The sequence below is a fragment of the Pseudopipra pipra genome, chromosome 7, assembly GCF_036250125.1.
Source record: "Pseudopipra pipra isolate bDixPip1 chromosome 7, bDixPip1.hap1, whole genome shotgun sequence".
NCBI lineage: Eukaryota > Metazoa > Chordata > Aves > Passeriformes > Pipridae > Pseudopipra > Pseudopipra pipra.
Genome location: NC_087555.1, coordinates 31,608,409 through 31,625,974, shown reverse-complemented (window position 1 = coordinate 31,625,974; position 17,566 = coordinate 31,608,409). Strand labels below are relative to the sequence as shown.

Sequence of the window (17,566 nt, the reverse complement as noted above, 5' to 3'; positions counted from 1 at the left end):
TCTGTATGCCAAACTCCATGGCAACCATTTGGTTTCCAACATCTCATCCAATATTTTGTTGATGCCAGCTTTGCTCTGAGATCACTGCTCACTGGGTTGCATTTCTTCCTATTCAGACCCCTGTGATACCAGCTCTTCCTCTATCTATGCAGCGGAGTGCAACCAATCACACCTAGGCTGCTCTGGAGTAGTTAGAAACTTGCTCAGATAGTCCTGTTCTGGAGGTTTGGCCCATTCTAGGGGGAAAAAGGAAACCCTAGAACAGCAAAACAGATAAATGACCTCTTTAAATCCTGTCCTTACAAGCTATATTCTATAGCAGGGGTGTGTGAAGGGGTTACAGTCCCCTTCCTAAATTCCCAAGGTGCACAGTAGCCAGTGACCTTCACGAGCATTTTCCAATTGCAGTGATGTTTTTGGATGCACAATGTTGAAGATAGCCTGCAGATCCTTTTGGGATCATGCCTTTCATCTCTAGAGAGGTGCCTGCCCCATTCTGGGTCCTCAAATAACTCTGTGCAATTGAGTAGAGTTGAGTTAACAAAGATTTGTGAGGGGACGAGGTCGTTAATCAGCATTTTGGCTTCCTCTGCTGTCACTCAGGCTGCAAATGGTGTTGCCATCTGCTTTTCTCTGTGTTCTCATCCAGGCTACGGGATGTGCCCTTGAGAGATTGAAAAAAAAAAAACCAAAACAAACCAGGAAAGAATAAAAAGGACCAGCTTGATTTCTGGCTGCAGCTTGCTGTTTGTGCCAGTCATTGGCAGAACGCTTTGTTTGTAGGCAGCCATGGGGTGTTAAGACAAATGGCTGTTCTGCTACGGAATGTATTTTCCAAGAAAAATGTTGGGATTTAGCCACAAAACTCTCTGAAGGTTTCAAATGGTCTCCTTGTCTTCATAGAAACACATTTTCTCCACTGGCAGAAATATATTTGCACTCTTTCCATTTGATTGAGGGAGCTCTGAGGCTGATTTTGGCACTCTTGTTTTTAGACTTAAAACTTCCATCACAAGAGGTATGATTGTGGAGATCTACATTGTTTTCAATCTTAACAATGTTATAGCTTTTTAAGATCTGTTTAATCATGCACTTATGCAAAATATAAACAGAAGTCTTAGGAATAGCCTTTCTTGAAACCAAGTTCTCCATCTTCTTTGTCTAAACTATCATATGTGAAATGCATCAAGGTTAAGGGGAAAAAACAACAATAAAAAAATGCACAACTTTTTGAACAAAGTTGAAATGAAGCAGCTGAACAAAAAACGTTGTAAACTAACATAACTTTCCAGCTCAGCTAATCCAACTCATCAAACTGCTAAAATCTATGGTGAGTCAATGAATTCAAAAGCAAACACTAGCTGAGGGAGTACATATAAAATCAGATAATACAAAAAGAAAAAGAGAAAATAATAAAGAAAATGAGAAAATAAAATCTGTGAGGACATAGAAAAATTTGTTCTCTAAAGAGTTTAATTTCTATTATTATTTTTATTATAATAATTATTATTGTTTTATTTAATGTAATTTTATTTATGCATTTCAGTTCTGATATATTATGATCTGGGTTTAGAGATATGATACCACTTTCTTTTCCTGTTTTTGTGGGAATTGACATTTATTCTACAATATAATTACAACATGAGCTTTATATAAACTTGGAGATTTTTTCTTTTCTCACTCCACGTTTTTCATGTATTACTGCCCTCTGTGCTGCATAGAGTTGAAAGGTAATTTTCTTTGTGTGTGTGCAGACATTGATCTCTGCTTAGCCAGTCAAGCCCTATTGAGTAACCAATATCCTGAGATCCCTGCTTAGTGATTTACCAGAATCCTTTCTCTGACTGCTTTGAACCAGGACCTTGAATGTCAGTCTCTTCAGTCCAATGTGAGATACAATGACCAGCGACTTCCCAAATCTTAAACACCTCTAATTTTTCAATACTCTAATTTTTGAAAGTAATTCAAAGTTAATTTACATCAGGCTTTAGCTATACAACATGGGAGCTCCCAGGTTACTTAACTTCATATCTCTTGTTTTTCCTTCTCTCATATGAACTCTTCAGTTTACCAAAACCTTAAGCACGGTATTTTCTGCACAGCACTACAACAACGAGATGGCTTCACCTGGAAGGAAGATTTCAGAAAAAGGGGAAAAAAAACAACCAACCTGCCAAACAAAAAAACCCAACCCTAGTTATTTTTAACCATTTTAATTTTTTAAGGTAATATTTTAAATCAAATTTTCATCTGGTGCAAAGTTGTCTAGACTCTGAAAATATGATTGTTCCCCATTCCTGAATTAACATAACTGACACAGCCCTATCAAGAAATAAGATGAGGAGGAAGAAGCTTTAAATTAATAGCTTGCTACATTATGTGCTGCTGTAATCCTCACTTTTTGAAATAATTGAGCAATGATGAAGGCAAAATTCAACTGAGGAGGAAAAGAATTCCTTTATAATGTGTGAACATAGAGGTACCACCAATGTAAGCACAATTTCAAGTATATAGTTTTTCTAAACTGACCCATCAAACTAAACTACTGCTGATTATTAAAATCAAGGCTGACACAAAGGTACATGTTGAATTTGTTTTCCATAAATGGATATGGATATTCACAAGCACTTAAAATTTTAAGTATTTTCATAATCTTAGCCTTAAAGTTCTTCTTGGAGGAAGGAGCTGGAATTAAATCTTTGCAGCCTTCAGGTAGGCACCATAATGACATTTTAAGGTGTGAAGCAAATGCACATCACTTTTCAGAAAAGATATGAGAAAGGGAAAAAAGAAGAAGGTCCGACTAAAATCCTGGGAAAGGTAGGTCATTCAAGTTGAATAGTGGCTTTCAGAAAATCTAAGGTTCTCTTCAGATGAGGAAAACTGAATACAGGTGTTTGCAATCAATGTAAGAGACATAGTATGATAGACCAATAGAGGCTTGTAATTGAAAAGCAGGTTTTATACACTTCATACCTTGTTCCTCAAACACATTAGGAGTAAAAAACCTTGCAGAGGGTCTCTAGAGTCAATAGATAATAAAGGTACAAAAGGAGCACTTGGAGAAAAAAGGGTGAACCAGAAAACGAAATTAATTTTCTGCCTTTATATTCATTGTGCAAGAGCTTGAGGAGGTTCCTACACTGGAACCCTTCATTACTGGCATTCACCGAAGATCTGAATCAAATTGAAGTGTCAATAAATTTTACAGAGCAAACAACAAAATTGGACAGGGACAAATTGCATCAATAAGCACTTACCTAAGAATTCAAAAGGAGTTCAAGGACCAGAAACTGAACAACTCTTAGTGGCATATAAAGTGTCCCTTAAACCCACCTTCATATCTGAGAACAAGAAAGTAGAAAATACAAATAAGATGACAAAATTTCAAGAAATATACTATGAATTATCCATAAGTAAAATAAAACCATCAAATCAGGAGTGTATCCATTTTTTTGAAAGAAATTCCTTAATATATATGACAAACTTTGCTGAAAATACAGCTCTAAGGTTGTAAGAGCAAAAGACCGTGGCTGCAAAGGTTGATCTTATGGTACTGCAAAATTGGATCTGGGCAACAAAATGGATAAATATAATTCAAAATAGGTAAATATTATGTAATGCAAATGGGTGAAAAAAAATGGTTATTTTGCATGTAAAGGGAGGGGATCTTCATTGAGCAATGTAGCTGGTGTCTGAGATCTTGAGGGTATGATGTGTAGTTTAGGTGCTTTCTATAGCTCAGAAACAGTGAAAAAAGAAAATAACATCATGAATGTTATTAGAAAAATAATAGAGAGAAGATAGAAAACATTTATGTTTCTGCATAAATCCAAGCCACTCAGTTCTCATGCTCCTCTACAAAAAGGTTTAAAGAAGGGCAACAAAGATGAAAAGGAATATTGACTACTATTCTTACTTTGACTGAGTAGACAAGGACTTGTCCTAGTGGAGAAAAGACATCTGAAGGAGGATTTGACAGAATAATGGAAAATCATGCTTGGCAAAGGAAAAAAGAGATTGATTATCCAGCGTCTCTTCCAGTACAAGAACTAGGAGACATCAAATGCAATTAGCTGTGAACAGATTAAAAAAACAACAGAAAAGCAGCTTTTCCTACATCTCGTGTTCGAGCTGCAGAGCTCCTTGCTGCAGTACATTGTGGATGCTAAAAGTTAGGGAAACCAAAGAGAAACAATTCACAGGGAAGAAATACATGAAGGTGTGATAAAGAGATAATATCACCTCTGGCTCTAGAGGTACCTGATATGTAAGGTTTTGGAGGCTATGTTGAGATATAATATATATTATAATATAATATAATATATTATAATAAGGATATAATAATAAATAACCCATCCTTAAACAAAATCTTTCTTGAGCTCTTGACTTCTTGCTGTGTTAGGGAAAAAAAAGTATTTTCATGGGTATTTCTATACAAGGCAAGTGATTCAAATATGTGTATTGTTAAAGCTGGAAGGAGTGAAAGAAAAGTATAAGCACTATAAGAACACAGTATTTTAATTTCACAAAGATAGCAAGGCAAAAAATTATGTAATTTTTAAAAATTAAATATTAATTAAAATAATATTAAAAAATGAAGATATAGTTGACCACTTTTACATAAAAAAAATTTCAATGAGGACTGAAAGTCCTACACCCCACAATATGAATTTAACCAATTCTTTCTCATCAGTTAGAATCCAAATCAAAACTAACCTGTTCTAATAAGTTTTACAAGGTTCAGAACAGAAAAACAGAAAAACTTCATCTATTTCAAGGGCACCCAATATATTCCAGGGTCTACTCTGTTTCACAATAGCTAAATAATTAAAGTTATCCTCTATTATTATCACTCTTTTCTTTTACTGACTTTCTTAGGGGGGTGCAAAACTTTCATCAATCCATTGCCATCCAATGAAAGATGTTTCCTTTCACTGGCATCATTCAGAAGGAAGCACTAAGGTTCCTAGGTACCTTAAGAACTTTATCCATACACATCATTCTGGAAATCTGATCGTTTAACATGAGTGATGGTACAGATTTTTTCCAACTGGCTTTAAGCACTGAAAACCCTAAAGCTGAGAATACCTGTTTCTACACAGGAAAGCCTACAAAGCTACGCAGAACAGGTTTGGTGCACAATACACACAAAGAATGAAAGCCCTTCTCCAATTTTCGTGAACAAAGCACTCTAAATAGTCAAGAGTCCAAAGGCATCAATGTGCTGTTAGGCTCTGGAACAGCTTCAATTATGTAAGAGTTAAGTAAATTGTTTAATGGCTTCCTTTGCTATAAAGGAAACATAATTGCAGCTCCGCTGGGTAACACATTGAATAGTCATGATAAAAGCTTTCTTTCTGCTTTGTCTACTGTACCATCTGCTCATTTCTTCCAGAACTTCTCTCTGGCAAGTGACCCACTCATTGCAATACAGCTTGGCAGATAGGTGACATTGCAGCATACTTTGTTTGTGTGTGTCTGTGCTTGCTTAAATCTATAAATATTCATAAAATTGCTTTTTAATGAAATTAAATATACAGCAACACACCACTTATTTGTATTTTCTGTAGGGAATCTGTAGTGAAACAGATTTCTTGCATTTTCTGTTAGAAAAAAAACAACACAAAATATAAATAACATTTTTAACCTGGAATTATAGACTGAGGGTCTTGGTAGATTTTCTAAGAGTCCAGGGCTACGCTTGGGAAATTTTGGGTTCTCTTAATCAAACTGACTAAAATTTGTGGGTCGGGGAAACTAAAGGGGAGGGAGCTACATTTGTTGCTAAATTATAAAACAGATTAATTGTAATCTGGAGATAAATTCAGTATACATAAAGGTGCCCTGGAGAACAAAGACCTATTTGGAGGGTTACTAGTGTACATAGAGATGTGATTACTTTTGTCAGTGGGCACCTGGACAGGTGATGACATCCTACTTTCTAAATTATTCTGAATTCTTTGAATACCATTTGTTAATATCAACCTTGACAGACAATAATAGATGGAAAAGCAATACAGTTAGTTAATAAATTGTATTTTCTAAACAAGTTTCTTAAAATGGCAAACTCCTCAACCACCAGGAAATTGTTAACAATTTTTTCTTTACCGAGTACCAGGGAAGGCTTTAATAAATGTATCAATATGTTGCTGACATTTCTCTGAAATCCTTTGCCAGCCACCCTGAATATCATGGGTCACTATTCTTACAAACATAGATATGCTGTCTGAATTCTGCAAAGCAATGCTTGCAATGTGTACCTGAATTTTGAGCAGGTGTTTGGTTTGAATCTGATTTCTCCCCTTTTTATTCTTTATTCATTTACGCTCTTAGAAGTTTTTGTGGTTTGGAGGGGTTTTTTTACAGAAATATTTGAATAACTGTGCAGCATATACCTTTACAAGCAAAAAATAGTTCGTCTTATGTGATTTCTCACTCTATTTTGTTTACTTCTGTTAGATTTTTTTCATCTGAGTTTCAATCACACCAAGGCAAAAGTAGAACTTACTCCATGCTGTGGGTGTCATATTCATATGAATAATACCTTGTGAACATTCAAAGTGAACAAAATTCAGGCAGAATTTTGATTGGAAATGGTGAGCTCCAAGAGTCTAACAAATGTTTTCAAAATACTGCTTTGGGTCACAATGAAATGAGTGAGTCCATCTACAGTAGGCACATCCACATGCCAGTTGCTTTTCTTATGAAAGCCATGAATCTTATGGGATGTTTTATATGTGGAAGTCCTTTTCTATGGATGAGTTTCTGGGTACCTCTCTGAACAAAGTGAGCTCTGTCAGGGCACTTTCTGCCCCTGACTATGATAAAATTGAAAGAATGAAGAGCAAGATTATTTTCATTCATCTGTAAAAGGAATATATTCCTCTGGATCATGATGAAGATAATTATTATTATAACTCCTCCAAGGAATAATAGGATATGCAGACACAAATAATTTATATTCCCAGTACAGTGATAACTTAGGCAATGTAACCCAAAATACTAACACTATAAACCCTGACTGAAGAGAAATCCTTATGATTCATCATTTACATGACAACAATTCATTTAAGCTGATTCACTGACTATAACACAGGAATAATATATTGCTTCTTCATTAACAGCCTGTTTTAACAGAAGCTCAGAATATAAGAGAAAACAGCCCGTTTGAGTAAAAATTTCTGAAAGAGAAGTGAATTGCTGTGGATTAAATGCCAGAATTACTTATTTTTCCCTTATCTTCTTTCTAATGTGTCTAAATATTTCATAGGGTAATGTTGCGTTGCATGTTCATAATCATATATAGGAATGTATTTAAGAGTTCAGGAAATTGGAACCTTCCACTTCAGGCAGTTGAGAGCAGCTAAAGTGCTACTTTAATTCATTTAAAAACTATTTGGCTTTGACAGATTGCATTATTTTTCCTCATTTGAGCATTCAAATTATCTGATGGGAAGTTAGTAAAACATCTTGACAAGTGCCAAGTGCATGGACTCTCTCATATGGGGTCTTTATTTGAGAATCATGATATAATTCCACTAATTCTATATTTTGTGGTATAGTAGGTGTTCAAGTTCTGAAATGTAAACCAAACATAATGTTCCAGGCCTTTTAAGTTCACTGACCAGAACATGGGTCTCTGTGATCTATTCTTAGCAGCAGCAGCTGAATAGAGACAAATTACACTTTTCACGTTTTTTAAAATGCTACATCATCTGTGCTTTGATATGATAATTTAGTGAGGAGCTTTTAACTACTCATCAACTAGAAATGTGACAGGATTAATAGTTATGGTTTTTTGTGGTATTCTGCTAAGTACCACGTTACTTATTTAAGGAATGCAGCTTTTATGGAGTTCATTATCTACCACTCACCATTTACAATAACCAAACATGTTGAAGGAATTTTTGACAGCACTTTTTCAATGGCCATACTATGAACAATGAAGTTTCTCGGGCTACTTTTTACTGGGAACCTTTGAGACCCACCATGGGTGGGTCTGAATCACAGAAATAAAACAAAACAAATCAAATTGAAAAGCTTGACATGATGTCCCCTAAACTAGAAGATGAGAAGATTTGAATACCTTACCTGACTGGACTGTGCGATTACCAAAGAACATATGTAGGTATTAATTTAAGGTGACAAGTAAATGTGATATTTCCCTGGAGTACTCCTTCAGGTACCTTGGAGACTTTCTCAGCTGGAAGTCAGTTGGTTGTATTTAGGAATAAATGCTGTATTCCACCATGAACTGGTCCAATTTACTACTGAAGTCATGTAAACATTCAGCCCCCTATGATGACCTTCATCTTGGAGATCCAGGATGTCACACTGTTGGGCACCTGGAAATGCTTACAGATACCAGTCTTAATATAGAATATTGAAGTACCATGTGGAGAAACTTAAACTTGCTCTGAATTAGAAAGGTAAGATGTCCAAAACAGCACAGCCAAATTGCCATGACCTTCCAGTCAGCACAATATATGCAATATATGACCTATATTTAGAGTTAATCTAAGTATTAGATTAGGCAGCTGGGTCATATGAGACACTCTTATTTCTGCTTTCTCTAGATAATGAGAGAAAACAATACCTAGATTAATCCCATTTGGACAAGGCTAATCTTCAGGTATGAAAGAGACCACACTGAAATCCTTCCTGGTAGACATGTGGAAGTTAACAGAACTCCATCAGTTTACTACAAGAAAGAAGGTGGCCATCGTTCCTGTGGACTTTCTACAAGCAACACACGATTTCTGCCACATGGACCTTCAACATACTTATTCCACAGATTCTTAAAAAGCAATGACAATCAAAATTCATTTAAAGCCATGCTATGTGGAAAAACTATGACAATCATAGTTTCCTCTGTGCTTACATACACAGACACACGTATACTCCCATTTTGGGAGGGCAAACAAAACACTCTCACAGTTTCAACCATTTGTTACCTAAATTTTTTGTCGTTGGACAAAAGATCTGTGAACATTTTTGTGATTCCTTCAAAATCAGTAAATACCAAGGATGATTTCAATGTCAGATATATGTTCTTTAGACCTGACAGCTCTAGAATTCTCCACATAGTGAAAACATAATGAAGCAGAATGTGAAATTCAATTTTTGACTGTGACACTGGGCATACTTGGTTGGGGGTTTTTGTTGTTACTGTACAAGTAATATACCATTACAAATGTGCTGCTAAATATACAGAAGTTATTTGAACAATCTGTTTATATAACCTTTATATAAGCAATTTTTAAGACAACCATTTTCAAGCAATGCACATCCAAATATAGGTTGAGTGATGTGATGTTTATATTCTTCACTCAAGATGGAAATATATTTTTCTTGATATTTCTTCCCCATTGTCTTTGGCCTATGAAGTTTCCTGCAGTTATCTGGAGCCCTATTGAAGTTTGTAATATTACAAAATCATCAAGAAACAAACTGGTGAGTAGGCAAAAAATAACTTCCGTTTGTCAGATCTTGGCACTCAGTCACCTGCTGCTACTAATACTGTATTTATAAAGTTTCTCTTTTAGAAGCAAGGAGGAATTAGTCATAAAGCCTCTAAGAACTTTCTCAGGCAGTTCAGCACACGATTGATTTGGATGATGTAATAGAGAAAGCACTGACATACATTGCTGAGAAAATGTGCTCTATTTCCAAGGCAAAGTCAGATGCACTTGTTGAGAAATCTTAAAACTATCTCCTTTTTTTTCCTATCATATTATGCTGTTATGATTGATTAAAACTACTCTGCTAATTCTCCAGAAGAAATCCATCAGGGCTACCTAAAAGGGGAAACTGTTTCTTTTATTTATTTCCTCATAGAAATGGTCATTCTAAACCAGCTTCCACTCGTATTTTTCATATATTCAAACACCATTTTTAACATTTCATATGACTTTCTTTCCTTTTAATGGCCTGCTTGCTAGAAAGTCTCAAGTTTTCCTTTTAGAAATATCTGAAGAGCAGATAATGAGGTGAATATTAATTAGTTTTATAGCAAAGAAAATTACATTGCCAATCATTGTTACTGACTAATGGGTGATGAGGTAAAATTACAGTAAGATAAATTATTATTCTTGCTAACTAGCACATATTCTGTTCTGCAATGCATGATTTTCAAAAATAGACAAAATGGTAATGCAGAAAAAAAGGTGCAATATCTGAAGAATTTAATTTCACAAGTTTTCAAGAAAGACGAAGATGAAAAATAAGTAAAAGTGAATGAATAATTGAGGACAATGCTGGAGAACAAGATATTGCTATTTCTTTTTGTTTCTGGATTTTATTCAATTTTCTTTAGTATCTTTTTCTTACTCAGGAGTGCAGGTGTGGAAAACAAATAACTCCATATCTTGCCTGAAGGTTATGAAGACCTTTCAAATAAGGAAGGATAGGAAAGTGAAGGCATTTGGACATGGGCTACAGCAGCTTCTCCAAAAAAATAATAGGGAGAAGAGACAGGAATACCAGCATCAGCCTTAAACAAGGTAATAAAAGGTCTTAAGAATGTAATTATTGTCAGTGGCCATCTTAATAAGAGCTTCAGTGTGACTGATAAGCACCACTCCCACCACACTGAGCAGAACTCTCTGTGTCAAAGCCTCCCCAGGATATCTTTGGTGGTGTGGTTCAAACTGAGAAAATTAATAAATATATAGCTGAGATATATGAAGCCTGAAGATGTGTATCTACCAGTGTCTGGGAGTGCTCTGAGGTTATGAAATACAGTGATGAGCCAAAGCAAATGGCAGAGAGACGAATAGAATGTAGTTACCAACAGATAATTAATTATGTAGGTTATAAAGGAGTGTTTCAAGCTTTTTAAAGGAAAACTCTTACCTGTCTTTATTGATTTGAGGTGATGCACAGCTAGGGCTGGATTCAGTGGCTGTTGTGTGGGCACCCTATTGGAAAAGCATGTCATCTGCCACAGCAGAGGTGATATGGGATGTACAGGAGTTCTATATCCTCCTTGAACAGCACGTGAGGACCAGGCAGGATACACCCTGCAGAACCATAAATGGCCTGTTTTTAAACCTTGCTCTTCTACTCCACTGCACAGTGTGCAAACTGCTAAGATTGATAGCAACCTGTAGTCCAGACTGCCCTGAGAAAAAGAAACCCACCTAGCAAATCCCTCATCAAATCCACCTACCTACATGGTGAGGCAAGGCTCAGCATGTCAGATCTGTGGACAAGATGGGACTTACAGAGAGGTTCTATTCCAAGAAATATTAATAGCAGCTTGTTTAAAGGAATTTAAGGTATAATGTCTAATGTTAATATTCCAACTGCATTATAGGTCTGCCAGCACTGGAAGATGGATTGTGTAGCAAAATAAATTTTTAAAGAGGGGGGTATCTTTCTGTGTGGGAGCCAAAAAAGCTCACAGTGGAAAACTTGTCGGAGGATAGAATTTTTCTTTTCATGCCAATAGATATGGCATTATATAAAAAGTTTCTAGGGAGCAGTTTATAAAGCAGTTACCCCAAAAATATTTTGAGTCGGTGAACAGATAGTCTATCTGAAATGAGCTTGCATGTAACAAGAAAAGCCACCAACACTGTCAAGAGAAAAAGTACTTTTCGGTGCTCATCTTTCAATCAAAATTAGAGGCAATTGCTTTCTAGAGACAGTAAGTCACCTGCTCAGAAGGTGGAACAGACTGTGAAGCATCTGACTTTTCCACTAGAGGGAAGAATTGTTTTCGATGAAAGATGTCTCTTCTCCCCACCCATCCTCCTTGGAGGCAGGATGGTCACTTTTGCCCCATTTAGCACCTTGCTTTTACTCAGCACTTGCTGTGGCTGTGGCAAGAGCAGTGTCCTCCAAGAAGGCAAAGTTTTAGAAGGTGGTTGCAAATGAAGAGGCATGCACTCGACTCACAGCATGATTTATAAGAAATTTTGGTCTGCAGTGTAGCTGCCATCCACAGTCCATAGATTTCCCCAGGGCAAAGGAGAAAATAAAGCCTAATCCTACAGTCATCCTCTGAGGCCTATAAAGACTATATCCTCTTTTTTACAGAAGTCTTCAGAGGGTAAGGGATTTTGCAAACAGGGAATAATTCAAACTGTGTATGACATTTTCCTAATGCCATTCCCATAGACCTGAGACTACAATTACAATCCCTGTGTTTCCAGTCCCACTGTGCCAGCAGAAGCTGATCTAGATAGCGTATACAGCACAATATATTTGCCATTTCAGTCCTTCTCACAGGGGAGCTTTATCCAGATTCAGATTCTGTCCATCCTTTTCAAGTTTCACTCACATAGTATGTTCTCCTGGATCCTTTTTCTACAGTCTTTCTTTCATTCATTATCACGCTTTGTTTCTAAACAAAACTGTATTTCAGGTCTGACCATTAATTTTGGTTGCCAGCAAAGGATAATAAATGAAAAAAACAAAACACAGCCCTTTGCCTAACACTCTGCACATCATCAATAGGAAAGGAGCCAAAAGCAACGTGTCTCTTTTTCCATAGACAACCTTTCTTGTCATGCCCTGCGTGCGGTACCCTACTGAGACTTTAACTGTTGCTAGAGATGCCAGATCATAATTACTTTCAAACTGAGCTATGCTACCTGTAGAATTATTTTTTCATGTAAAATCTTACTTTCTTTTGTGACTGTTTCCTAGGAGCTCCTCTGCCCCTCTAAATACAAGGAAAGGACCAACAGTAGTGAAAAAGAAAAACAGTAATGGAGATTAACCAATTCCCCACGGAACAGTCGAGCCTTGAAATTCTCAGGCTCTGAATAACCTGATCTAGTAGATATCCCTGCTCATTGCAGGGTGGGTGCACTAGTTGACCTTTAAAGGTCCCCTCCAACTCAAACTATTCTTTAATTCTATAGTTTATGCAAACTGGCATGACACTATGGTGGGGGGACCTTCCAGGTCCCAGGAAATATGGATCTGCAACAGCTGGCTGTAGATTCTGTGTGTGTGGAAAAGGAATACAAACTAAACTGCACTAGTGCAAAGGATTCACCAGCAGGAGTCTGAGATAGATTCACTTTGGCAAAACAGCTACCAATGGTTTTGGCAGGGAAGCCTTTAGCAGTGCACTGAATGTGGAACATTTTTCATAACCCCAATTCTTACCAAAAGAAATATATTTTTTTTAAAGCCTATTTGTTAAAAACTACATTTACGTCCAATTTTCTAATAAAAATGTTGTTCCTTAATTAAACCATTGTAGTCCATGATCTGAGCATACAGCCCATTGCTTAGGAGCTGCTTGGTACCAGAATCCCCAAAAGGCAGTGGGGCTCAAATTCCAATACTGTGGTTTAAAGCAATGAAACTGAAAGCACAAAAGACATGAGCAAATACAGAAGTACCACCTTCTTTTCAAGGAAATATACTTACTCCCTATTCAGTTGCCTTCTCAGTTTTTCTTTGCTTTTTATATCAAAGTTGTAGGTAGCTTTTACAGTGTTTTTGACAGACTTCCTAAAAGAGATCATGACTATAAAGGGTTAGATAAGCTACATTACATAACCTTCTTTATTACATTAGCAAATGCAAAATAGCATCTGTCTGCACGACTGACTGAACCTCATTCCATTTCTGAAATAATTTTCTGAGGTATAACAGAGGATCTAATTGTTTGCACTGGATTTTATAACACGGTGCTTATGATATTGCAGATGTATAATTATTAGCTATTATAGAGCAATTACACCACCATGAAAGTATAGTAATTCTCCTTTTTCAGAATAAACCATGGAAGATTTCATTGCATTTACAAATCTAACTAAAGGGAGGAGGAGATGTATAGTTATGCCAACATTTGAAACAGACGACTGAAACTTCTCAGTGGAGCCAGACTGCAGATAAGTTCCCTGGTCTAGTTTAAGTTCCTTAGTCCTAAGGAGCTGTCTGATGTATAAGAATGCTTCACATTTTTCAACACTCATGACATTTGACTTCACTCTGAGCATAGAGTGGCTATTCTATACAAATGTGACAAGATGTGCTCTAATGACAGTATTAGACTGCTGAAAAATTAAATTACACTGCAAGATTATTGGTGGGAAAAAGGCAGTAAATCCTCATCCAGCTGAAATCACTGGTAAAAGTCTCATTTATTTCATTTGGGCTGGGATTTTTGCCCAGTCTCTTGTCATATCTTTCGTGGTTCAGAACCAAGGTGCTATTCCTCAGCTTCACCATCACTGATAAAACACACAAATACCTACATATTGCTTATTCTGCATACTAAATAATAATACTTATTTATTCTGCATTCAGAATGGTAATGATTCAGAATGGTAATGATTCGGGACTTTAATAGTTGTCACTGCCTAGTTTTGTTTATTGCTTCTTTTCTCAATTTGAGTGTATTGCCTCCACTGAAAAATGAATCCCTGCCTCTGCTCATGAATGCCTATAGGTCCCTTCTTCCCTTTCCATAAATTCTTGTGACTTCAGCATCCCTGGCCTAGACTGTGATGGATAAACTGTGCAGTCACTTCTGTTAAGGACTAATGCACATTCCAACCTCTTTCTGACAGGTTTCTGAACAGAGCATAAATTGTTTGCTTTGGACTCTTTCAGGGCAATATTCATTCTGATCTAAATGGGCAATGTTAATTCTGTCATTATCACAGTTTTGATATTTTTTTAATCCAACACACCACACAATCAAGCTAAGAAGATGAAATTATATAACTAGGGGAATCCACTACCATTAATAAATACTCAAATCCCAGTGTGCAAAAAAACCTAGTGACCTGATCCAATACTTATTAAAGAACTCTCCCTCTTTCCCTGCCACCACCCACCCATTCCCCAGATACAGCATCTGCTTTCACAGCATCACAAGCGGAACTTTTCTCATTGCAGAGAGCCACTTGCTGCTGAGCAGTACTCAGCCAGGGAACCCTTGACAGGTTCCTAAATCTGCACAAAAGATGGTCCTGTAGTTCTCTTAAGTCAGGTCTACTCAGTGCACTCATGAGTTACAAGATCAGCTCCAAGGTGCTGCACCTGGGTGCAATCCCTGGTGTCAATACAGAAAGAATTGAGAGCAGACTCACCAAGAAGGACTTGGGGGTGCCAAAAGCAGTGTGACCAGCAGGCTGAGGAAGGTGATTCTGCCCCTCTACTCCACTCTCTTGAGACTTCATCTGGAGTACTGAATCCAGCTCTTGGGTCCTCAGCAAAGGAAAGACAAGGACCTGATAGAGCAGGTCCAGAGGAGGGCTATGAAGATGATCAGAGAGCTGGAGCACCTCACCTATAAGGACAGGCTGAGGAACTGGAATTGTTCAGTTTGGATAAGAGAAGGCTCCAGGGAAACCTTATTGCAGCCTCTTAATACTTAAAGGGGGCTTGTAAGTAAAATTGGTACAAACCTTTTAATAGGAGCTGTTGTGATAGGACAAGGAGTAATAGTTTTAAATTAAAAGAGACTAGACTAGACATAAGGATAAAATTTTTTACAGTGAGGGTGGTGATCACTGGCACAAGTTGCCCAGAGAGGTGGTGGATGATCCATGGCTGGAACCATTTAAGGTCAGGTTGGTCAAAGCTCTGAGCAGCCTGATCTAGTAGATGTACCTGGTCATTGCAGGGGAGTTGGAGCAGGTGACCTTTAAAGGCCCTTCCAGTCAAACTGTTCTATGATTCTGTGCCAACCCAAACTTGAACAAGCTGGTGAGGCAGATTCTGTCTCACACCTGAGACAGGAACAACTCCAAAATAGCTTGAGACTATAATCTTGATATTTTCACTGCTTTGAGAAGCTATCTGGGATTCTTACTCATTTGGAAGTAGAATCAGCCAGCTGGGAGACAGCAGGGGATCAAATTGTTCCTGGTGTTTTCTCATGATATCTAAGTTAGTGTAAATTTCATCCTGACCTGGATCAGGTTTGCAATACTAAGATAGTGTCATTCAGACTCTCAAACTGAGAACTTCCCCCCCCCCCCCCATTCTCTTTGCTTAAATACTTAGTAAAGCATTTACCCTTAATACAAAGTCTTTCAGAGAATATGTTTCTATCTGTATATGCTCCTGCATTTGGAAAATAGCTTTAAAAGACTACTGGTTGCCTCTCCTATCTGTTTTTCCTGTATTGCCTGGTGCTTGTAACTGATAAGAACACGCTCTAAGCTCTGGGATTCATCCCATTCCATTACAACTTTCATTGAGATGCTGTGTCTCTATGTTTGCAGTTGTAATCTGATAGATTTTAAATTAACAGTATCAGAAAGAACATTAATTTGTCTGTGGATGAGGTGTTATTAGGAATAATGGTATAATATTATCAGATGCTCTTTTTTAGTGCTCATGTTTGTGAACTGAGCAATTATGAAAATATTTAAATAATGAATGTAATTACTTATTAAAATGATTATGGTGCATAAATATTTATATTCCCATCAATGATTCCTCAAAGGTATAGCTGTAAATATAAAGAAAACCACATGTATATTGTACATGCAAAATCCTGTATCTCGTTCCTCAGCTGGTTTAATCATCACTGTGTGAGTGCTCTCAGAGGGACACCATTCAGCAGGAGCTGAGGAGCTGGCTTTTTCAATCTGCACTAGTTATTTCCATGCCTTGTTTTTTGACTGACCGATGTCAGATACCAGAGACCACAGTGATTTTCAGACAGCGGGTTCCCAATCCTCTCTGGCAATATCAGGCACCTCTGTGGGTGACATTCTGCCTTCCTGCAAGTCAAGTAGATTTTCCCCTCTTACTTTAGTAGATCTGGATTCTCCATAAAGATACCACTCAGCACTTAATGCTTGCCCTTATTTTCAAAAGAGTAACCATACTAAATTATTGCTTTGGGTTTGTACTGTGACCAATGTGGAAAAATGCAAAAGTGAAAAAAGGGGTTAAACTAGAGTGGGGGTTAATTCTAGATGCCTGATTTCATAAACAAGATGTGAAATTCACAAGAATATTTTTTCATGTCTAGCATCTTTGGTTTCCTCCAAATCCAGCTTGATTGTACATTGTTCTTAAAAAAAGGGGAAAAAAAAGGTGACATTGGAATTGTGCAGGGAGCATAAAGTTTAAAAGTTAAACATAGCATACTTCAGTTGGAAAATCAGTGATGATGAGATGGTGCCTAATTTCTTTTTAGCTCTGAAATGCTACAAACCATTTTATTAATTCCCTGCTATACACTGCATTACCATATGTAAATAATTGCATTAACCCCTGTGCTCTCCCACCTTGTATCATATCACAGGGAAGAGCAGACTGACAGAAAAGTCACAGCAGGACATAACAGAGCGGGGTGAAGAATAGCAGTTGATTTCTAATTAAGAGTCAGGAGTCTTAGATGACACATTACTGGAGCTGAACAAGGATAAAAGATGAATGTCTAATATAACAGTGTGATAGCTTACAGTGAGGTACAACAGCAATGCCCTGATAAGGTACCCTTTTTATTCCAAGGGTTTACATTCGTTTTTGTGAATCTGGAGGACATGAAACATGTGCAGGTAGTTGTGCATTTTGAGGGATGGCTGACATATATTTTGAGGTTAACCACTATTAGCAGCATTTGAAGAGA

The 17,566-nt window shown here is 37.1% G+C and overlaps 1 long non-coding RNA gene across 1 annotated transcript in view; it reads right to left on the bottom strand.

Moving 5' to 3' along the window:
* The window catches only part of LOC135417410 (uncharacterized), a 45,441-nt gene that overhangs the window by 22,362 nt on the left and 5,513 nt on the right, over positions 1-17,566 (bottom strand). The window contains exon 2 of the long non-coding RNA XR_010432019.1: positions 3,261-3,344. This is a non-coding gene — a long non-coding RNA (uncharacterized LOC135417410). The remainder of the gene's footprint in view (positions 1-3,260; positions 3,345-17,566) is intronic.